This window comes from Dasypus novemcinctus, chromosome 11, assembly GCF_030445035.2.
Source record: "Dasypus novemcinctus isolate mDasNov1 chromosome 11, mDasNov1.1.hap2, whole genome shotgun sequence".
NCBI lineage: Eukaryota > Metazoa > Chordata > Mammalia > Cingulata > Dasypodidae > Dasypus > Dasypus novemcinctus.
This window is the reverse complement of record NC_080683.1, coordinates 86,052,146-86,077,286: the sequence shown is the minus strand read 5'-3', so window position 1 is coordinate 86,077,286 and position 25,141 is coordinate 86,052,146. Positions and strand designations below refer to the sequence as shown.

Here is a 25,141-nt window from a genome sequence, read left to right as displayed (position 1 = left end):
TGTGGTTAGGTCAGAGTAGAAGCTCACAGAAGAGTAATCACTATTATTAAGATGTTGAGGGAAGTGGATATGGCTCAAGTGATAGAGCTTCTGCCTACCGTGTGGGAGGACCTGGATTTGATCCCTGGGGCCTCCTTGGTGAAAAAGAAGAGAAAGCATGCCTGCACAGCAAGCCAGTGCCCACGTGAGTGCCCACATGGTGAGCCAGTGCCCACGTGAGTGCCCACATGGTAAACTAGTGCCCTGCTCAAGTGAGTCATGCAGCAAGATCATGACACATCAAAAGAGAGACAAGGGGAGAGTCAAGGTGAAGCTCAGCAGAAACCAGGAACTGAGGTGGCACAATTAACAGGTAACCTCTCTCCCTATCAGAGGTCCCCAGGATCAAATCCCAGTGAATCCTAGAGGAGAGACAATGAGAAGAGAAGACAACACAGACACAAAAACAGCAGGATGAGAAGAGGGGAAGGGGGAAAATGAATAAATGAATGAATAAAAAAGATAGAGAATAGGGGAGGAGAAGCAGAATTTGTTTCCCTAAGTTTTAGGACTTGTACCAATAATTAAAAATATATTTTAGTAAGTAATAATACCTGATATGTTAATATTACTTTTACTTTTTAAGATACTTTAATGTATTTTCTTAAACATATTCACTGAGATGCCTAATAAGCACTTCAGATGTTGAGACAGAATTCTGAATTTCACCACTATAATTTGTGTTCTTTCAAAGTTGTTTAATAATGAACTTTACATTTATTAAGAGCAGTTGGAGGGAAGTGGATTTGACCCAATTGAAAGAGTGTCTGTCTACCACATGGGAGGTCCAAGTTTCAAACCCAGGGCCTCCTGACCTGTGTGGTGAACTTGCCCATGTGCAGTGCTGATGTACGCAAGGAGTGCTGTGCCACGCAAGAGTGTTCCCCGTGAGGGGAGCCCCACGTGCAAGGAGTGCGCCCCATAAGGAGAGCCGCCCAGCGCGAAAAAAGTGCAGCCTGCCCAGGAATGGCGCCACACACACGGAGAGCTGACAGCAAGATGAAGCAAGAAAAAGAGACACAGATTCCCACAGAAGAACACACAGTGAACGGACACAGAGAACAGACAATGGGGGTGGGGAAGGGAAGGGGAGAGAAATAAATAAAAAATATATCTTAAAAAAAAAAAAGCAGTTGGTGAAAGTAAGCCTCCCTGTTATGTATATTTTTCTAGATCCCTTATGTTTATTTGCTTATGTGTATATACATAATAATTGAAGACTTCCTATAATTACTAGGTTCTTGCTGAAATGTGGTCCTTTTACAGCGGTCGCAGTAAAACTGGCTCATAGTACTTGCTGTCATGTAGCCTACTCCTAAGGATAAGGTAATATGGCTCATCATAGTACCCCAGAAATCTGCAATGTAAACATTATTGTAATGATGCTTTGAAAATGGTGTAATTTCTCCCCAGTATTTTTTCTACAGAATGGCAAGGAGTAGATGATTCCTATATAGTTTTTTTTTTTTTTTTTTAAGTTTTCTAGACAAAGATAAAATGAATGAAGGGATACAACTCAAAAATACTGCTAATTTTCTTCAGGAAAACAATACAAAGCTATAGACCAAAAAAGGGCTCAATAGCTTGAACACACAAAAACATCTGGGCAAGTAAAGCTAAATCCAGTAAGCTAAGATACACTTGACTGAAGAATAGTCACTTTCTATCTGATGAGTTCAAGTGAGCATTATGAACATGTTCAGGGGGTGAACTTGAAGTCAGGAAGAGAGCTAGCCAAATTTATCCAACAATCTGTGATGTGTCAAGTCCTTCCCTTTTTCTGGATCACTTTGGTTAATAATTAACTGAAACTTTAAACTAAGTAGTACCTTCCTTCTTGGGAGCATATATTATTTTTTAAATAAGATGGTAATAAGTAAAATGAAGTTAATGGATGGAAAATATAAATTGCTTATTTAACAGTGTATCCTGAACAGAAAACTAATTCTTTATAAATAACATAATGAAAGGCACTCAAATATTTGTTGAATGAATGAATTTAGAATTCTGCTATTTATCTTCTGAACTTAGAAATTAGAGACCAGACATGACAGATTCTTTGATATTTTTGAACCTTGATTTTTAGAGCTATTAGTTTTTCAGTCAGGTATTGCCTTGGTAGTCTTTAAAGATTTTTAAAAGGAAAATATTTCTCTCTTCTGGTTAAGCAAGAATCATATTTATCTCCTTTAGATGGTTTCAGCTTATAATTCATACAGTGTAATTAATGACGATTTCATAATATTGATCCTTCAGTTTTTTATTATAATTAAAAGTACTCAGATATGCTTAAATTACTCCATAGGTCTATTGTTTCATTGTTCCAATTATTCAAAGGAAAAAGACCTTCTTTGGATATGATAAAAAAGGAGTAATAAATGTTGGGTTTTATTTTTTGTTCTAATATTTAAGTATCTTTCAGATAAAATTAGGAAGTAAAGCATCTCAATAGCAACTTCTGATAGAACGTGTCAATTTAGAGCCAATTCTGATATTTACTTCAGAAATTGTAAATTAATGAGTGGAATGGTCTTGAAAACAGTTTCTATTTTTAACTATTAAGTACACATGCTAGAGGAATGCTCCGGGTTCTGGATTTCTAGGTTCTTGGCCTCATTGCAAGAAAGAATTTAGAGATTTGCCAGTTTAATGAAGTCAGTAAAAAGAGTTTATTAAGAAACAAGAAAAGAGATAGTATACACCCAAGACATGGGCGCAGGTGTGCTTCATGGTGAGATGTGCAATGTGAGGCCCTGGGGCAGGTCTTTTTAAGGCCTATAACAGTTTGATATTATTTATGAATTCCAAAAAGAGATATTGGTTATGTTTGTAAACCGGTCTGTTCCTCTGGGCATGATAACCCTTTAGTTGTATTAGATTGAGTTGAGATTAGGGCTTTGCTTCAACCATGTTATTAGAGTGTGACTCAGTGTTGAGTCCCAGCTCCCTTGGTGGGCTGAAAAAACAGACTCTCACAGGGAAGTAGACACACAGAGTAGTAGATACACAAGAGAAAAACACAGAGGAAGAAAGACAGCTCATTAGACATGGCAGAGGCCCTGGGAAGAGAGATGAGCCTGATGATAGTCTACAGCTGACTTATGAAGAGAACAGTGCAGCTGAGCCTGGAAAGAAATGAGCTCTGAGAAGAGAGATAAGACCTATGCCAGCCTACAGCTAAGATCAGAATAAGCTGGATCCATGTAGCCTTAAGAGGAAGAAGGAAGGTCTTGTAGATATTTATCTACATTATCTTCTAGGAGTTTTATGGTTCTGGCCTTTATATTAGGTCTTTGATCCATTTTGAGTTGATTCTTGTATAGGGAGTGAGATAGGGGTCATCTTTCATTCCTTTGGTTATGGATATCCGTTTCTCCCAGCAACATTTGTTGAAAAGACTGTTCTGTTCCAGGAAAGTAGACTTGGTAGGCTTTTCAAAAATCAGTTGACCGCAGAGATGGTGGTTTATTTCTGAACTCTCTTTTCAATTCCTTTGATCAATATGTCTCTCTTTATGCCAATACCATGCTATTTTGACAACTGTAGCTTTATATTACACTTCAGGGTCAGGAAGTGTGAGTTCTCCGACTTCGCTCCTTTTTAGGATGTTCTCCGCTATTCAGTATCCTTTCCCTTCCAAATAAATTTAGTAATTGACTTTTCTATTTCTGTAAAGTAGGCTGTTGGAATTTTGTTTTGTATTGTGTTGAATCTATAAATCGATTTGGGTAGAATGACATACATCTTCATGACGTTTAGTCTTTCAATCCATGTACATGGAATGTCTTTCCATTTATTTAGGTTGTTTTTGTTTTCTTTTAGCAGTGTTTTGTAGTTTTCCGAATGCAGATCCTTTATATTCCTGGTTAAATTAATTCTAAGATATTTGAGTCTTTTTGTTGCTATTGTAAGTGGTATTAAAATTTTTTTTTTTAATTTATTTATTTACCCTACACACCTTGTTGTTTATGCTCACTGTCTGCTCTATGTCCATTTGCTGTGTGCTCATCTTCTCTTTAGGAGGCACCAGGAACTGAACCTTGGACCTCCCATGTGGGACAAAAGTGCTCAATTGCTTGAGCCACTTCAGCTCCCGTATTTTTTTTTCTTGATTTCCTCCTCAGTTTGTTCATTACTAGTGTATAGAAACACTGCTGATTTTTGTGTGTTGATCTTGTATCTTGTATCCTTCTACTTTGCCGAACTCATTTATTAGCTCTAATAGCTTTGTTGTAGACATTTCAGGATTTTCTAAATATAGGATCATGTCATCTGCAAGTAGTGAGTGCTTTATTTTCTCTTTTCCAATTTGTTTGCCTTTTATTTATTTTTCTTGCCTAATTGCTCTTGCTAGAACTTCTAGCACAATGTTGAATAACAGTGGTAAGAGTGGGCATCCTTGTCTTGTTCCTAGACTGTTGGTTTTTTAAAACAGTCTTCTTTCTACACTATTTTATAAGTATTGTGATGTAACATTATGGGAGACTTTAAATTTCTATTATTATTTGTTTGTGCATGATATAAGTGTATAAAATGTTTTGAAACCAGACTATGTAGTCTAACTAGATAGAACTGACAAGGTGGTATTTTTTTAATTGAAAAGGTTAATATTGAATAGGGTTTGAAAAATTGTTGAAGCCATGGTTCTCTTGGAGCCATAATAAAGAAATAGATGCTTTCCAAAGTATCTGTGGTCTTAGGAGAAATGCTGCTTATTCAGTATACTGACCACGGCCAAGACCTAGGCCCTAACAGGTACCATCTGTTATTAGAGTTGATATTTGAAGACCATTTATCAGGTGCCAAAGTATGGAATTAAAGATGTAGAGAGAATCTTGTAATGTCTCTCGATTTCAGTGATAACATTCCTTTTCTTAGAATCTGACAGTGTTCCGCACTTATCCTCTACATTAATGGTTCTTAAACTTCAGTATACATCTTTGCCAAACGATATGAGAAGACTGTCAGAACTATATCTAAAAACATGATCTTTTCAACTTGACTTTGTCTCTTTTTTTCCTTAAATGTAAGATTGACTCTGTTATCATTTTTGTGTATTTACTCTTTTCTCTTTACCTATGCGCTCTTCTACCAAATTTGCCTTTTCCAGTTTTTAAAGTAATCTGTAATTTCCTGTTCTTATTCAACTAGTAGCATTTAAGAGGTTATATGATTTAAATGTGAAATACCATTCCTATCTTCAGAGAGCTTATAATGTAATTGAATAATAAAACATAAGCTCAGAAAAATTGGAAATAATGTAAGAAACAATTCAGGAAAGGTCAGGAAACAGTAAGTAGATATTTGATTAATAAGTGGTATAGAGAATAAAACTATGAGTGCAGAGGAAGCAAAAACTCCCTATGGACTGGGTATATTGAGAAGGTTTTCATGGTAAATGAAGGATATTCTCATGACTTTAAAGGATGAATTGGATTCAGTTAGATGGGGGCTGGTAGTAGTTATCCTTTCTGAATAGAATAGAAGCTGGTTCTAATTTGCACCATTTACTCCAACATCAAGTATTATCATTTACAAAACTTTGTTGTGCTAATGGAGTGGACCATAGACTTAGATAACCTATCTGAGTGACTTATCCACTTGTTTTATTGGGGTTCAGTTACGTGCTTGAGGGATTCTCTAATCATCCTCTAAAATTTCCCTTTTAAATTATATAAGTTTGCAAACTAGAAGGCACCTTAGAAATAATATAATCTAATAAGGCATCCCTTCCAGAGGCAACCCATTTTCCTATTGGACATGCCTGATATAAAAAGTTTTCTTAAGTCCAAATTAAATTTATTTCTTTATTACTTTAATCCTTTTGGTACTAGATTTGCCTTCAGAGAACTCTGTCATTCAACCTCATTCTAAGCCAAGAGACAGTAATGGCAAGTTAGTTTAACCAACACTCCCTCTCTAACACCTGTTCCAGTTTGACCTTGTACCTGATAAAAAAGCACACTTAGGTGTCCATTGTGATACTATAGCCAAAAAAAAAAAAAAGTTACAAGTGATTAAATTAATAGAGTCTGATTGGTATAGCAGCACCAGGTCTATCCATTTTGAAAGCCTGGACTGGAAGTCATACACTATGAAAGCGTCTCTTTTAGAAGTACCGATTTCTTCTCTTTATTTTAGGAATCCTATTTATAATTTCAATATATTTTATCTCTTTATCTCTGGTTTGTCAGTAGGATGTTCTTTGGAGAATCTTCTGCATATGGCTACCATTTACCAGCTACAAATTTGCCTCAGATTCAGGCTCTGGATTCCTTTAATCTTTGCATTTTAATTTTTATACAAATTCCTGGTACTTTTTCTAATATAGTGAAGTTAGAATAGAAGTCATGGCTGGAATATCTTTAAAATCTTCAAGATAAAGAAGAGAATCTCTTTGTTCTCAATATTTCTAAATTTGTAGACTGTTTGGTTGCTTCCATTTTACTATCAGAGACATTTGTATTCAGATTAATAGTTTAAATAATTATATTAATCAGTAGTAAGTGTTTTTTAATAATAATGGAGAACTTGTGAAAATTTGGAAATAAAATCTCTTTCATTTTTATTCTTATTGCTTCAGTATGGAAATCCAATCAAGTGAAATTTTGTAGAATTATCTTATTAATATTCTTCTCTTAAGGCAGTTTCTCAAGCCATAACTGTATTAATGTATTTTAAGCATTGCTTTTAATATTCTTTTCTAAAGGAAGCCAATAAATTACTTGTTTCATTATCTCTGCTTCAATATTAAAAGCCATTCTTAAGTTCTATGATCGGTATAATATTGTTAAACACTATAGAGCATGGAGCGTTCATCTTTTAGGCTCTTTTGTTACCATCAAGATAATCTGTGTGAGGTTTTATTTTACTGAGTATATAAACAACAAAATAAAAAAAAATGGAAACATATGGCATAAAAGAAAGGACATTTTAGTTTCTGCTATCAATCTACTTTCCTTGCCATCATCCAAGTGTATTATTTTACGTTTTCTAACAGTTTTCCAGATACAGAAAAGTAGAATTCACAATTTCTCCTGGTATCTACTTTGGAACTCTAAAGAATCAATATCATTTTTTGCTCCAAAGTTACCCTTAAAAATTTTTAAAAAACCAAACATATGTATATTATGTCCATATTGCAATATGAGCAGAATTCAGTTTATCAAATCTTTATAGTATGTTATTAGATATAATAGAGTATTTCTAAGTCCAGGCTTATAGCATAAACTTAAAGTTACCACAAAAAAATTCCAAATTTTTCAAGTTGTAGCTTTTAACAAGGTTAGAGAAATATATATTAAACATAATGAGATATCACTATGTATTCATTACATTGACTAAAATTTAAAAGACTGACTATACTGAGTTTTGGTGAGGATAAGAACTGAAACTTTGCTAGTGGGAATGTAAAATAGTACAGCTGCTTTGGAAAATTGTTTGGTAGTTTCTTAAAAAATTAAATATATATTTATCATATGACCAACCAATCCACTCAAATATTTACCCAAGAAAAATAAAACATTCACACAAAAACTTGTATAAAACATTCGTAGTAACTGTATTTGTAATAGTCCAAAACTGAAAACAACTGAAATGTCCATCAAAGGTGAATGGAGGGAAGCGGATTTGGCTCAATGAATAGAGCATCTGCCTACCACATGGGAGGTCCAAGGTTCAAACCCAGAGCCTCTTGACCTGTGTGGTGAAGCTGGCCTGCATGTAGTGCTGATGCATGCAACTAGTACAGTGCTATATGGGGGTCCCCTGTGTAGGGGAGCCCCACGTGCCAGGAGTGTGCCTCATAAGGAGCCACCCTGCAAAAAAAAAAATGCAGCCTGCCCAGGAGTGGGGCCGCACACACAGAGAGCTGACACAGCAAGATGACGCAACAAAAAGAGACACAGATTTCTCTGTGCCACTGACAAGAATGCAGGTGGACACAGAAGAACACATAGCGAATGGACACAGAGAGCAGACAATGGGGGGGGGGGGAGGAAAGGAAGGGGAGAGAAATAAATTTTAAAAATCTTAAAAAAAAAAAGGTGAATGGATAAACAAATTATGGTATATCCATGCATTGAAATACTGTTTCAAAAATAAAATGAACAAATTACTGATACATGTAACAGCAGGAGTGAATCTCACAATCATTAGGTTGAATAAAAAGAGGCAGGCAAGAAAGAATATATACTACATGATTCAAGTTATATAGAAGTTCAGAAAAAGAAACTAATCTATAGAAGCATAGAGTTGGTCTTTGGTTGCTTGGGGCATAGGTGGAGGAAGGGAACACACCAAGTTCTGTCCTATTTTAAGGCTCAAACCTTATATTTTTTAATGTAACATTTTGTGTGATCTATGTATCTTTTAAAAATAAATAAAAAATATATTTTAAAAAAAAAGATCATCTTCCCTATAGTTCCAGTAACACATTTATCATTTCCTTCTAAGGCCTCACTGGAAGTACCTTTTATATCCATATTTCTACCAACATATCTCCTCAAAGCCGTCTAGGCTTTTCCTATCAAGCATCTCATAATTCTTCCAGCTTCTACACATTACCGAATTACAAAGCCATTTCTACCTTTTTTTTTTGTATTTGATATAGCAGCATCCCACTTTCCTGGTACAACATCTGTTTTAGTTTCCTAGGCTGCTCAAGTAAATACCATTAAATGTGTTGGGTTAAACAATGGGAATTTTTTAGATCATGATTTTGAGGCTAGGAAAATGTCCAAATCAAAGCATCAACAAGGCAATGCCTTCTTCCTGAAGACTATAGCATTCTGAGCTGGCTGCTGATCCTTAGTCCTTAGTTCCCCTGTCATATAGCATTGCACATGGTAACATCTCCTGGTCTCTCCCTTCTCTTCCAGGTTCCACTGATAATCAGTTTCTTCCTTACTGCAGCTTTCTCTCCCTATGTCTGAATTTCATTCCACTTAGAAGGGACTCCAACTCCAGTAATAAGATTAAGACTCATATTGACTGAGGTGGGCCAAACCTTAACTGAAGTGTTCACATCAAAGGATCCTGTTTACAATGGGTTTATACCCACAGGAATGGATTAGGCTTAAGGACATGTCTTTCTGAAATACATACAGCTTCAAGCCATCACCTGAGGAACTGGGCTTTTAATTACTTATTTAATTTTTAAAAAATTTTATTATGATAACATATACAACATAAAATTTCCCATTTTAATCACTGTCAAGTATACAATTCAGTGGTATTAATTACATTCACAATGAAGTGTTACTGTCACTACCAACTTAGTTAATTTTTATTTAGCCACTTGTGGCTAGTGGCTACTGTATTAGACAGCACAAGTCTATATCGATATTGGTTTTCTTAAGCTCTTTCTGAATACCTAATTTCTCACCTTACTATTGGACTTTAGGCACATGTAAATTTTATTGTTTTTTTTAATTTGGGAGGTATATCTTTTACACCTCAGGATGTACCTTATCTTTTACACCTCAGGATGGTGGAGCTATTTTGCTAATATTTTTTAGTCTCTTTCACCAGCTATGTTTTGATCATAATACGAAATTTTAAAAATATTTGTTCAATGAAGGTATGCATCTGGGAACTGGGAAACATTATTTGGTGCTTCAAAATGCCAGTGAAAATTTTTTAGGTTATGATGAAATTTGGGAGACTGATTTGTCAAACATTCAAAGTAGATTAAAAAACATTAACAGGTGAAAAGTCAGGGAGTTGATTCAAAATCTGGAAACTCATTATTTGGTTTCATCTCTTGTGAATATAGATAGGTTTCTTAACTTTTTTTCAGGTGAGTTTGCTCATCTACAAAAATGAAAGATGAATTTGTTGGTTTTTAATATTTTTTCCAGTTTAAAATCATTAAAATAGATAGAATTTTCAGAATTGAAAACTATTAAGAGTGGGGATTAACGTTGGGACTGGCTTTATTTTGCATACTTTAAATGTTCAGAAACAGAAAGTACAATTGAAATGACACTCCTCTGTATAGTGAAATGCCAGGATGACAAGTTGAGAACATCTCCTGAGACTGTGAATGGTCAGGAAAATAGAAAAGTCATTGCTTTGTAGCAAGCAATGACTACTAAGGAAAAATAAAACCGTATTTAAATCATTATGTGGAGAGGGAGCAAGATGGTGGCAGAGTAAGAGCTCCTAGAGTCAGCGCATCCTACAGGGCAGTTAGTAATCACCCAGAGATATATCTAAAGCACCTGTTCCAGGGGCCCAGGAGACCAGAAAAGCATCCTGCAACATTCTTGAAAGAATGGAAGGAGACTGTCCATCTGCAGTAAAGATTTATGAGTAAAGTATCCATGCCCTGGAGGCCGGTGCCCATCCTCCACTGGCAGTGCAAGCCACCTCAGGAGCTTATACTGTGGCTGGAGTTGGAAGCTCCATTCCCTAAAAACAAGGGAGGAAGAGATGGTTGGGCCCTCACTTCAATTACCGATTAGTAAATTCGGCTGATTAAAGTATAATCCTAATAACAGGCAAAGTTTGAAACTGTCCACATCAGAAAAAGGCTGGTAGCTGCCATTTTAACTTTGCCTCAGCATGTGGGAAAGCATGGCTGATTGAATATCACAGTGACAGTGGGGACCAACTTCTTTCTACCCAGATCTAGCCTAAGCTCCAGTCCCACCTCTCACAGGGAGGAAGCTGGGGGACCTGTACCAACCTCTCCAGCCAAAAGCAGGTGCTTTCAGCCTAAACAAACTGAATAGATGGACACCTGTGCATCCACCTCTAACCCCCATACAAGAGGAGGGGAGCTGTGTTTCCTCAGCCTCTCTGGGCAACCAGAGGTACTTTTGACCTATATGGACTGGTTGGGTGGGTGCCTGTTCCATCTCCACCCTTTAAAGGACAGAAGGAACAGTATTCCCTCAGCCTCTCAGGGCAACTGCAGGTGCTTTTGGCCCACTTAGATTGTTGGGCATGCCAGAGGGTCCATCACCCCTAGCAGGGTAGGAGAGAGGTGCTATGTCAGTTTGTGTGGGCAACAGTTTATCTAACCCACATGGCTTAGTTTGCTGCCCACACCTGCAGCTCCATCCCCACCCCAGGCAGGTGAGAAAGGGTTGTTAAGCTTCATCAGTCTCTCCGGGAAACTAAAGACGGTCTTGGCCTTCATGGCTTCAATTACTACACACAGCTACGGCTCTGTCCCTACCTCTGGCAGAGGACAAAGACGGGAAAAACTTCATCAGTTCCTGGGGCAATGTGAGCAGCATCAGCCTCCAGAGCTTACAGGTGCCAACTACATCCTTGGATTCTATTCAACCAGCAAGGGAGAAAGCCCTAAAGAGAGAAACTGTGCCCAGAATAAATACATCTAGTAAGCCAGATGCCAAGACACCAATAAAAATTTACAATCGACACAAGAAACAGGAAGATATGGCCCAGTAAAGGAACAAAATAAGCCTCTAGATGACATAAAGGCATTGAGACAGCTAATCATAGATGTTTGAATATCCTTAAAAAATTCAATGAGATGGCTAAAGAGATTAAGGATATTAAGAAGACACTGGGTAAGCACAAAGAAGAATTTGAAAGCATACATAGAAAAATAGCAGATATGGGAATGAAAGGTGCAATAAATGAAATTAAAAATACACTTGAGGTATATAACAGCAGATTTGAGGAGGCAGAAAAAAGGATCAGTGAACTTGGAGACATGGTCTCTGAAAGGGAACATACAAAAGAACAGATGAAGAGAAGAATGTAAAAAATTGAACATTGTCTCAGGGAACTAAATGACAGCAAGAGACATGCAAATATACATGTCATGGATGCCCCAGAAGGAGAAGAGAAGGGAAAAGGGACAGAAGGAATATTTAAAGAAATAATGGTAGAAAATTTCCCAACCCCATTGAAGGACATAGATATGTGTGTGAGAAGCACAACATCCTCCCATCTGTATAAATTTAAATGTACTAACTCTGAGACACATACCAATCAGAATGTCAAATAACAAAGACAAAGAAAGAATTCTGAAGGCAGCAAGAGAAGCAATGCATAATTTATAAGGGATACCAAATGAGAATATGTACTGATTTCTCATCAGAGACCATGGAGGCAAGAAGGCAGTGGTATAATAGATATAAGATACTGCAAGAGAAAAACTGCCAGCCAAGAATCTTATATCTAGTAAGACTATCTTTCAAAAATGAGGACGAGTTTAGAATATTCAAGGATAAACAAATTGAGTTTGTAACCAAGAGACAGGCTTTGTAGGAAAAACTAAAGAGAGTACTTATAGCTTGAACATAAAAGACAGAAGAGAGAGGCTTTTTACCAGGCATGATAGCAATCAGTATAATATACCACTTTAATAAACCAAAGAAGAAAAATCACTTGATCCTCTTGATTGCCTAAAAAAGGTATTTGACAATATACAGCATCCTTTCTTGATAAAAATACTACAAGAGATAGGAATTGAAGGTAGCAGCTTTAGATTACGTAAATGTCACATCAAAAATATAGGGGATTCCCTATACCCCACCCCCCCTCCCATGCTTTCCCACATCAACAACATTTTTCATTAGTGTGATATATTTGTTATAATTGATGAGCACATTGAAGCATTGCTACTAACCATGGTCTATAGTTTACATTATAGTTTATACTTTGTACCACACAATTTTATAGGTTTTGACAAAATGTATAATGGACTGTATCTGTCATTGCAATGTCATGCAGGACAATTCCAATGTCCCAAATGCCACATGTTACACCTATTCTTTCCTCTCCCTTCTCTCTGAACCTCTGGTGGCCACTTCCTTTATATCAATGATGCAAGTTCTTCCATTGCTAGACTAATAATAAGTCTACTCTAGTTAATATTAATAGTTGTATTTCCCCTTATGTTTGTTCATTCCTCAATCTTGAGGACTTGGGATGGTGATACCCACACTATTTCTGATTGAGAGGGAACGTAGATCCCATGGGGCCAATAGATGGAACTGTCTTGCTTGCCATTGAATGTTCTGTTTTTTGGCAAGGGTATTGTCCATCATCATCCTTTTGTTAGTTGTCCTAGGGGAGTACAAAGAACTGGAGAGTAGATATTTCAACTCTGCTGAGATTCAGCGCTCAACTCGGGTATGAATAGGTTGAAGATTTACATTTCTGGGACATATATTTAACAAGTACAGTGCTAATTATAGTTTCAAATAAAAGGGGTAGAAGAACCATGTGCAGGGAAATTATAAATGACCTGACTCTAACATTGGGGAGCACATATTCCAAAGTAGGCCCACTGACAGGCTGCCAAATTCCTGAGATTATGTGCCCTGCCTATAGTGTCTAGATGTCTCTAAAGCCCTCAGGAACCCTGCTGTTTGAGGTTGTGTTTACTGTGGCAGTCAATGAGATCCTTATGAGACATGCCTCTGGAATGGCCTCCCTACTCACTTTGAAATCTCTTAGTCACAAAAAACTCATTTGTATTTACTATTTCCCCCTTTTAGTTAAGGTCTTTTTCCAAATGCATCACTAGTTGGCACTTGGTAATAATCCCTTGGTGCTACAGAGGTTTATCCCCAGTAGATATGTCCCATGCTGGGAGGAAGGTAGTGCATTTGTATGCTGAGTTTGGCTTAGAGAGAGGCCACATTTAAGCAACAAAGAGGCTTTCAGGAGGTAACACTTAGGCAAATCTGTAGTACTAGGCTAGGTTTCAATTTCACAAGAACAGGGTTCATAAGTACATTAACGGTTGTTAATGTCAAACTCCTGGCAATATGATCTATCTGCCTTTGTTAGGTACTGCCCATGCACTCTGGGGATTCTTGCTGCTTTATTAAAGAATGTAGTAGGACTTCTCAGGATGGGAATTCAATATTCTTTTGGTTATAGTGTGGGTTTCCACCCACCGAGACAATGCCCTATGACCCCTTGAACATATTCGTATGACCTAGAGGCATGCCCTAGGTGCACCCTTTCCCACACATCCTCCATTACCAACACCCCACACCAGGAATCCTCCCCTGCCACAGTTGTGACCCTTCTCTGATCCAAAACCTTCCCACAAACAAAGCCAAAAAATAAATAAAAATAATAAGAAAATAATAATAATAAAGTATAAAAATAAAAAAATAAAATAAACTTTTTTCATTGTCTTTCATCACTGTAAGTTTATATGTACTGTGACTGTTTCTTCTATACATTCCCCAAGTGTTTTATTTGTTTTACCTTCAGAGAAGCTTTAGATCACAGTAAAGTCATATAGAAAATACCCAGCTCCTCCCCTACTCCTATGCTTCCCTATTATTTACATTTTATATGTGTATGGTACCTTTGTTACAATTGATGTACAAATATTGAAGCATTGCTACTAACCATGATCATTCATTTACAGTCTGGTTTACATTTTGTACCTTACACTTTTATAGGTTTTGACAGAATTTAAAATAGCCTGTATTCCTCATTGCAAGATCATGAAGAACAATTCCAATGCCTTAAACATGCCCTATGTTCCTCCTATTCTTCCCTTCCCTCCTCTGGTAACCTATGGTAACCACTGAGTTTTAATTTTTGAGGAATAAGATTCATAGTTACATGCACTTTTACTGAGACCTTTACATATTGGTTTGTTTTCATTTATTAGGCACTGCCTATGTTCTCAAAAGATTCTTGCCCCTCTAATTGAGAACATAGCAGTAGTTCACTATTTTCTTGTTTATTGTGTGGGTCGTCTCCACCCACTGAGTAAACACTGAAAAAATGAACACTTTCATAGTCCATGGAGGCATGCCCCAGTGCACCCTACCCTGCATATCACCCTACCCTTGATGCCCTGCACCAGTAACCCTCCCTTGCCATATTTGCTAAAAGACCGTTCCCACCATTTGTAGTTTTAACCACAGACCTACAAATCCTCAGAGTTCACCTGTTCCTTCTAGCCCTTCCCCCCAGTTCCATGTATAGTCCAACCCACCCCACACACCCCACTACACATACTGTCAAACCTAAACACATCACAGCACCACCATCACTACTCACTCACTGTCCAACCATCCCCTTCACATTATCATAGATTTTGCCCATATTGAACATTGGCTCACCACCCTCTATTCCCTTTCTGTCTCCTGATAACCTATCTTCCAGACCCTAGCTCTGAATCTGCTCAATATGTTTAAGTCATATCAGTGAGGTCATGTAATTTTTGTCCTTCAGTGACTGGCTTACTTCACTCAACATAAGGTCTTCAAGATTTCATCCACATTGTCCCATATGTTAATACTGCATTCCTTCTTAGAGCTGAATAATATTCCCTTGATGTATGTAGCATAATATGCTTGTCCATTCACCTGTTGATGGAAACTTGGGTTTCTTCCAAATTTTGGCAATAGTGAATACTGCCGCTGCTGTGAACATTTCTGTGCATATATCTGCTTGTGTGAGTACTTCTGGGTATATGCCCAGAAGTGGGATTGTTGCATCACTTGGCAATTCTATAGTTGGCTTCCTGAGGAACTGCCAAATAGTCCATCACAATGGCTGCACCATTCTACATTCCCAGCAGCAGTGGATGAGTGTTCCCTTTCCTCCACATCCTCTCTAACACTTGTAGTTCTCTGTTTTTTTTAAATTGCTGTCAGCAATTTGATCTATTAAATCTAATAGATTTAAGGTGATAGCTCATTGTAGTTTTGATTTGCATTTGCCTAGTAGTAATGTTGAGCATCTTTTCATATGCTTTTAACCATTTATATTTCTTCTTTGGAGAAGTGTCTGTTCAAATCTCTTGCCCATTTTAAAAATATGTTGTCTTTTTATTTTTGAGATATAGGATTTCTTTGCATATGCTGAGTATTAAGAAGTTATCAGGTAAATGGTTACCAAATAATCTCTCCTATTGGGGAGGCTGCATTTTCACTTTCTTGACAAACTGCTTTGAAGGTAAATGTTTTTCATTTTGAGGAGGTCCCAATTTTCTACTGCCTCTTTTGTTGCTTGTGCTTTGGGTGTAAAGTTCATGAATCCATTTCCCACTACAAGATCTTGTAGATTCTTCCCCCATTACTTCTAGGAGATTTATGGTCTTGGCTGTTATATTTAGGTCTTTGATCCATCTTTCGTTAATTTTTGTATAAGTCATGAAATGGTGATCCTTTCTCATTCTTTTGGATATGGTATCCAGTTCTCTAAGCACCATTTGTTGGAAGAAGTCATCCTGACCCAGTTAAGAGGCTTAATGGCCTTGTTGAATATCAGTTGATGTATGTGCAAGGATCTGTATCAGAACTCATAGTTTAGTTCCGTTGGTCAATATGTCTGTCCTTGTCCCAAGACCATGCAGTTTTGACCACTGTAGCTTTTTAGTATGCTTTAAAGTCAGGTAGCATAATTCCTCCCATTTTGTTTTTCTTTTTCAATATATGTTTGCCCTTCCAAATAAAATTAATAATTAGCTTTTTCAATTCAGTTAAAAATGCTGTGGTAATTTTTATTGGGATTGCTTTAAATATGCAAATCAATTTGGGTAAGACAAACATTTTAATGATGTTTAGCCTTCCAGTCCATGAACGTCAAATATTGTTCCATTTGTTTAGGTTTTCTTTGATTTCCTTTAACAATGTAGTATAGTTTTCTGCATACAAATTCTTTATATCTTTAGTTAAGTTTTTTCCTGGGTATTTGATCCTTTTATTTGCTATTGTAAATGGAATTTTTTTTCTTGATTTCCTTCTCAGATTATGAGGTATACAGAAATGCTACTGATTTTTGCATGTTGATTTTATATCCTTCCTCCTTACTGAACTTGTTTATCATTTATAGTGAAATTTTTACTTCTTCCTTTCCAGTTTTTATGAATTTTATATCTTTTTCTTGCCTAAGTTCTCAATTAAGTTCTTCTAACACAATGTTAAATAAGAGCAGTGACAGTAGGCATCCTTGTTTTATTCCAGATCTTAGTGGGAAGGCCTTTAGCATTTCACCTTTGAATATGATATTAGCTGTGTGTTTTTCATATATACCCTTTATCATGTTGAGGAAGTTTCTTTCTATTCCAAATTTTTAAGTGTTTTCATCAAGAAACAATGCTGTATTTTGTCTATTTTTTTTCTGCATTAAATGGGAAGATTATGTGATTTTTTTGATCTGTTAATGTATTATATTATATTGATTTTCTTATGTTGAACCCTCCTTGCATGCCAGCAGTGAAACCCACTTGAACATGGTGTATAATTTGTTTGATGTGTTGTTGAATATGATTAGCAAGTATTTTGTTGAGGATTTAACAACTAGGTTCATTAGAGATCTTTGTAGTTTTCTTTTTTTGTGGCATCTTTATGTGACTTTGGTATTAGAGTGATATTGTCACCATAGAATGAGTTAGACAATGTTCCCTCCACTTACGGTTTTTGGAAGAGTTTAAATAGAATTGGTGTTTGTTCTTTCCAGAATGCTTGGTAGAATTTACTTGTGAAGCTTCTGGTCCTGGGCTCTTTTTAGTTGGGAGGTTTTTGATGACTAATTCAATCTTGTTACTTGTGATTGGTCTGTTGAGTTCAACAATTTCTTCTTTCAACAATGTAGGCTGCTAGTGTGCTTCTAGAAATTTGTCCATTTCATCTAAGTTGGCATGCAATTTTTCAGAGTATTCTCTAATGATACTCTTTATTTCTGTGGGATCAGTGGTGCTATCCTCTCTCTCCTTTTTTATTTTAGGTATTTGTGTATTCTTTCTTTTTTTCTTTGTTAGTTTAGCTAAGGGTTTGTCATTTTATTTATCTTTTCAAAGAACCAGCTTTTAGTTTTGTTAATTTTTTCTAGTTTTTTTTTCCTCTATTTCCTTTAGCTCTGCTCAAATCTTTGTTATTTCCTTGTCTAAGAGTGTGTTGTTTAACTTCCATATTTTTTTAAAAGATTTATTTATTTATTTATTTCTCTCCCCTCCCCTTCTACCCGGTTGTCTGTTCTCTGTGTCTATTTGCTGCATCTTTGTCCACTTCTGTTATTGCCAGTGGCATGGGAATCTGTGTTTCTTTTTGCTGCATCATCTTGTTGTGTCATTTCTCTGTGTGTGCGGCACCATTCTTAGACAGGTTGCACTTTCTTTCGCGCTGGGTGGCTCTCCTTACGGGGCGTACTCCTTGCACAGTCCCTATGCCGGGACACCCCTGCATGGCACAGCACTCCTTGCGCTCATCAGCACTGCGCATGGGCCAGCTCCACACGGGTCAAGGAGGCCCGGGGTTTGAACCGCGGACCTGCCATGTGGTAGACAGATGCCCTAACCGCTGGGCCAAGTCCGCTTCCCTAACTTCCATATTTTTGTGCCTATTCTGGTTTTCTTCCTCTTATTGATTTCCAGCTTCATTGCCTTGTGGTCAGAGAAATTACTTTGTAAAATTTCAATCTTTCTGAATTTGTTGAGAGTTGTTCTGTGACCTAACATGTGGTCTATCCTGGAGAATGATCCATATGTACTAGAGAAGGATGTATACTCTGCTGTATTTGGGTGTAATTTCTAAATATTCAAGGTCCCTATTTCTTTATTAACTCTGTCAAGATGTTCTGTCTTAAGGTGATAATGATGTATTAAAGTCCCTTACTATAATTATAGAGACATCTATTTCTCTACTTAGTTTTTCCAGTGTTTGTCTCAAGTATATTGGGACATCCTGGTTATGTGCATAAATGTTTATGATTGTTCTTTCTTCTTCAATTAGTGCTTTTTAATAATATATAGTGTCCTTTGTCTCTTTCAATAGTTTTTCATTTGAAGTCTATTCTGTTTGATCTTAGTATAGCTCTTCCCACCCTTTTTTGTTTATTGTTTGCATGTAAAATCACTTTCCAACCATTTGCTTACAACTTCCTTGTGTCCTTGGGTCTAAGGTGAATTTCTTGTAGATTGTATATAGAGGGGTCTTATTTCCATACCCATTCTGCCAATCTGTCTCTCTCTGTTTTTTTTTTAAGATTTATTTTATTTATTTCTCTCCCCTTCCCCAACCCTTTCCCCATTGTCTGCTCTCTGTGTCCATTCACTGTGTATTCTTCTGTGTTAGCTTGCATCCCCAGCGGCACCAGGAAACTGCATCATCTTTCTGCATCACCTCTCCCTGTGTGCAGCACCATTCCTGGGTGAGCTGTGCATTTTTTTCACGTGGGGCAGCTCTCCTTGCAGGGCACACTCCTTGCGCATGGTGTGGGAAAATAATTACCTGTTCCTTATTGTAAATGTTGCACCTGTTCTATTGTAGATGTTGCCTTATTGTAGATGTTGCAGCTGTTCCCTATTACTGTAGATGATGTTGTAGTTCTGATAGCAAACAGCTGCTCGATAGTTTCCAATAAATACAAATTGGAAACTAGGGTCGAGGTTCTCAGTTCCAGAAGCTGTGAGTCCCCTGGTCCCATCTTTAAATCCTCTCTTGTGTTTCTCTCTCTGTCCTTTATTTCTTAAAGTTCTGCATTGCCTTCCCTTCGAACCAACCTATTGCTGAACTGATCGCAGCAGCGTGGGGCACACCCACACGGGGGTGACCCTGCATGGCACAGCACTCCTTGTGTGTGGGCCAGCTCACCACATGGGTCAGGAGGCTCTAGGTATTGAACCCTGGACCCTCCCATATGGTAGATGAGTGCTCTATCAGTTAAGCCATGTCTGCTTCCCCAATCTGTCTTTTTTGATTGGAGAGTTTAATCCATTCATATTCAGTATTATTACTGTCAGGGCAAAACTTACATTAACCATATTTTCTTTGGGTTTATATATATCATATTTTGTTTTTATTTCTCTTTTTATCTTTTCAGTTATTCTTACTAATAAACTTCCTTTCTACACTCTCCTCCAATCCTCTCTTTCCTGTTTTTTCCTTTGAACCTGCAGAACTTCCGTTAATATTTTTTTAAAGATGTATTTTATTTATTTGTTTCCCCCCCCCATCTCCTCATTGTCTGCTTTCTGTGTCCATTTGCTGTGTGTTCTTTCTGTGTCTGCTTGTATTCTCATTGGGTGGCTCCATGAACTGATCCTGGGACTTTGTGGCGTGGGAGAGAGGCGATCTTTCTCTTGTGCCACCTCAGCTCCCTGTTCTACTCTGTCTTCTCATTGTCTCTCCTCTGTGTCTCTTGTTGCATCATCCTGCTGCACTGGCTTTCTATGTCAGATGGCATTCCTGTGCTGGGCGGCACTCCGCATCGGCCATATCACCATGTGGGACAGCTTGCCTTCACCAGGAGGCCCTAGGCATCGAACCCTGGACCCTCCATATGGTAGACAGGAGCCCAACTGCTTGAGCCACATCCATTTCCCACTTTAGTATTTTTTGAAAGTCAAGTTTCTTGTTGACAGTCTCTCTTAATTTTTGTTTATTTGTGAATATTTTGAACTCTCCCTCATTTTTTAATGTCAGCATTGCTGAATACATTATTCTTGGCTGGCAGTTTTTTTCCTTTGAGCACCTTAATTATGTAATACCACTGCCTTCATGGTTTCAGATGAGAAATCAGCACTTAATCTTATCAAGTTTCCCTTGTATGTTATGGATCTCTTTTGCTGCTTTCACTATTCTCTCCTTGTCTTGAGTGTTTTACAGTTTGATATGTATGTCTTGGAGTAAGCCTGATAGGATTTATACTATTTGGAGTACACTGTGCTTCCTGGACATGTACATCCATGTCCCTCAAAAAGAGTTGGGGAATCTTCAGCCATTATTTCCTCCAACACTCCTTCTTCCTCCTTTCCCTTTTCTTCTCCCTCTGCGATGCCTATAATGTGTATTTGTGCATTCATGTTGCCATTCAATTCCCTGACTCTGTGCTAAATTTTTTCTTTTTATCTATCTGTTCTACAATCTGTCTGGTTTCAGATGTATCCCCTTTGATGCCACTAATTCTTTCCTCTGTCTGTTCAAATCTGCTGTTATATGCTTCTAGTGTAGTTTTGATTTCTTGCATTTGCCATTCATTATCATCAGATCCATTATCTTTGTCTGTATGTGTGATGGTTAGACTAATGTGTCAACTTGGCCAGGTAATTGTGCCCAGTTGTTTGGTTAAGCAAGCACTTGGCTAATTGTAATACAAGGAAATTTATGGGCTTTAGTCATCAGTGAGTTTACTGCATAGATAACTGGTTACATCTACATCAACCAGGGAGATTGAATGATGCCTTATCCAATCAGTTGAATGCCTTAAAAGGGGAAGTGATTTTAGCATTCAGAGAGAGTTTCCCAGCTTGTCTTTGGACAGCCAATATCTTCTGGAAACTCATCAAGGACCTTCATTGGACTTTCATCAGAGCCCCTGGTTTGCAGCCTGCCTGTGGAACCTGGACTTGTATATCCCCACAGTAATGTGAGAAACTCTTATAAAACCTCATACTATATACAGATATCTTCCGTTGATTCTGTTTCCCTAGAGAATCCTGACTAATACAGATTGTTTATGGTTTCTTCAGTATGTTCCCTCAGTGTCTTTTTTTTTTTTTTTTCAGGAGGTACCGGGAGTTGAACCTAGGACCTCATACATAAGAAGCAGGCACTCAACCACTGAGCTACCTCTACTCCCCAAAGAGTTTTTTTATTTTCTATTTGTTTATTTTTGTTTTCAGGAGGTACTGGGGATCAAACCCAGGACCAGATGCATGAGACTTGAGTTATATCTGCTCCTCACAGTGTCTTCTTAATACCCTTTATTTCATCCTTCATTTCATTAAGTTCGATTCATGATATTTGTATGGACATCCTTGATTAGTTGTTCCATGCTCAGCATTTCCTTCTGTTTTTTAGTTTGTTTTTTAGACTGCTCCATGTCTTCCTGTTTCTTAGTATGACTTGTAATTTTTTGTTGTTATCCAGGCATCTGTTTATCTTGATGGACTTATTTAGATGGCTAGCTTCTCTTTCTACTCTATGACATTATTTTGTGTTTTTTTGTGTTAAAGTTCCTTTTTGAAAATTGGTTCCACTTATTTGTATCCTTGTAATTGTATATGTTCCCTTCAATTATATTAAGATGATAGAAAGGGAAAGAGAAAAAGAATAATAGTAATTGCCCGAGCCGGGGGGGGCGAGTCCAGGGACCTGTGGGAAGAAGCAGGGTGGGGCAGGAGTCGAGAGAAGAATGGAGGCAAGACAGGGTTCTGATCAAGCCTCGTTTATTGGGGGTAGAACATGGGAATATATAAAGAGGGAAGGGAACGTGTACATAGGTGATAGGCTAGTCTTGTGGGTGGCAGACGTCCAAGGAGGGGATTGGCCGACAGTTCACACCGGGTCTGCGGAGTTTTGCACCTTGCGCATGCGTATTGCTGTGGTCAAATAAGTAGTGGCGGGAGGGGGAGAACAAAGAAGCAGGGAGGAGAAGAATAAGGAAATGACGGGGCAGATTTGTGAACTCCTCCATGTTGTGGGAGGCTGTAGATAGGTCTCACAGTGGGTGGCTCCCTACAGTAATAATTTTTAAAAGTTAGAGAAGGAACCATAAAAGTATCAGGAAAAGTAATGAGTGAAAAAAAAAATCATTAAAAAATACAAAGGAATAAGAATATAAATGTGGAATAAAAAAACTAAAGAAAAAAATGAAAGACTGGAAAGAGAAGACAAGAAGACAAAAAGGCCAAATAAGAAAAGGTGAATAAAAGAAAAGCAACAGAAGAGGGAAAAATTGAAAGAAAGAAAAATTTGAAAACTAAGGAGAAAAAGAAAGGAAAAGAAAAAGGGAACAAAGAAAGAAAAAAACCCAATAAACAAAACACATAGCACAAAATGAGGAAAAAGCCTCTTAGGCCCCTAGGAACTCTCTGCTTGCTGTTGCTCATCAGGTAATCACCGTGCAGCCTGCCATCCATGGCGTAAAAGGTACCCAGTGTTAGCAAATAAAATAAAGAAAAATAAAAGATCAAAAGAACAACAACAGCAGCAACAACAAAATCCTCAGTCTGTAAGTTCCCTGTCATGAGGTGCTAGCTGGATGCCTGACAACCCAATGGATGACTTTCTGCATCCCTTTTCTTAGGAGGTCCAGGGACCTAGTATATGCAAGGCAGTTGTTCCTACACTGAGATACACCCACTCCACAGGATGGGTAGGCTTCTGAAAGCTTATCTGGCTCTGCCTATTCCCTCAGATGCATTGGGCTTCTAACAGTTTGCTGTCTGTTTCTCCTGGCTTCCTTCTCTCCCTGGCTGTTTAGGCACCTGTCTCTGCCTGCCCCCTCACTGACTTAGTTCCTCTCTCTCCCAAGACAGTTGGGTATGACAGGCTGCCAGATCAGATCCCCTTACCCTCTCCCTGGTCTGCATCAGTGCAGGCTGGGGTCTTTTTTGAGATTCATAGGGGCTCAGCTGTCCAACCTCACTGAAGAAAATGACTTTGCACTCCTCGAGATCCCTCTTCCTTCCAGGGAGAAGAACTTTTCCCACTCAGTTGGCTGCAGCGAGTAAGGGGTTTTACTGAGGCTATTCACCTTGAAGGTGGGGTATATGTGCATGAGGTGAGTAACTTATGGTTTTCCTTTGGCCTTTTTGTTTTTCTGTTCTTCTCCTTCTTGTATGATGTGTAACACTCCTGATCAGCAGGTCCCCAAAGCAGCTCTCTCAGCTTTTTCCCATTCCTGCATGGTTTTTATGAGAGAATTGAGCCCTGCCTACCTACTTTGACACCATCTTCCCAGAAGTTCTGAAGGAAACTTTTTTTTTTTTAGAAGATTTGTTTATTTATTTAATTACTTATCCCCTACCCCCACCCCCTGTTGCTGCTTGTTCCATTCTTTGCTGTCTCTTCTCTGTGTCCATTCACTGTGTGTTTTTTTCCCCCTGTATCTGCTTGTCTCGCTTTACTGGGTCATCTTGTTGCACCAGCTCTCTGCGGCACACGAGCCGTCAGCTCTCTGCGGCATGGGCCAGCTTGCCTTCACAAGGAGGCCTTGGAGCGCAAACCCAGAGCCTCCCATATGGTAGACAGGAGCCCAACTAGTTGAGCCACAACCTCTTCCCTGAAGGAAACTTTCTAAACATGGTAAAGGCCATATATAAAAAACACTCAGCTAACATTGTTCTCAATGGTGAAAGATTTCCAGTTGAGATCTGGAACAAGACAAGGATGCTCACTGTCCCCACTGTTGTTGAATATAGTGCTGGAGTTCTATGTAGAGCAGTCAAGCAAGAAAAAGAAATAAACAGCATGCAAATTGGAAAGGAAGAAGTAAAGCTTTCACTATGATATCCTATACCTAGAAAATCCCAAAAAATCTACAATAAAGCTGATAAAGTAATAAACAATTTCAGCAGAATGGCAGGATACAAGATAAATATGCAAAAATCAATAGTGTTCAATACACTAGTGCACAATCTGAGGAGGAATTCAGGGAAAAAATTGCAGTTACAATAAAGACTTAAAGCATCAAATATTTAGGAATAACTTTAACCAAGGATATAAAGCACCAGTCAGTATTCAGAAAACTACAATACATTGCTAAAAGAAATTTTTTTAAAAACCCTAAATAAATGGAAGAGCATTCCTTGCTCATGGATTAGAAGACTAAATATCGTTTAAAATGCCAATTCTACCCAAACTGATATACTGATTCAATGCAATCATGAAAAAAAATTCCACTAGTTTTGTTTTAAAGAAATGAAAAACAGAATTATAAAGTTTATTTAGAAGGGTAAGGGGCCCTGAGTAGCCAAAAACATCTTAAAAAGGAATGGTAAAGTTGGAGGACTCTCACTAGGTATGGTGGTGAAAACAGCATGGTACTGGCATAAAGAGAGACACATAAACCAATGGAAATGAATTGAGGTTTCAGAAACAGACCCCCACATCTATGAGGAAATGATTTCTGACAAGCCTATCAAATCTACCTAGCTGGGGCAGAACATTCTATTCAACAAATGATGGTGAGAGAATTGGATATCCATAGCCAAAAGAAAGAAAGAGGATCCCTATCTCACACTTATGCAAACATTAACTTAACATGGATCAAAGACATAAATATAAAAGCAAGAACCATAAAGTTCCTAGAAGAAAATATAGGGAAACATCTTTTAGACCTCGTGGTAGGTGGTAGATTATTAAAATTTACACTGAAAGCATGAGTAATGACAGAAAACATGGATAAATGGGAC

General features: G+C 37.8%; 1 protein-coding gene across 5 annotated transcripts in view; it reads left to right on the top strand.

Annotated features, from left to right (window-relative positions):
• The window catches only part of WASF1 (WASP family member 1), a 123,449-nt gene that overhangs the window by 33,489 nt on the left and 64,819 nt on the right, over nt 1–25,141 (top strand). For 2 of the 5 annotated variants that reach the window (XM_058307281.1, XM_058307282.1), the window contains exon 2: nt 23,419–23,508. The exons of the other annotated variants lie outside the window; for them this stretch is intronic. The gene's annotated coding sequence lies outside the window, so the exon portion shown is untranslated. The remainder of the gene's footprint in view (nt 1–23,418; nt 23,509–25,141) is intronic. 5 annotated transcript variants of the gene reach the window in all.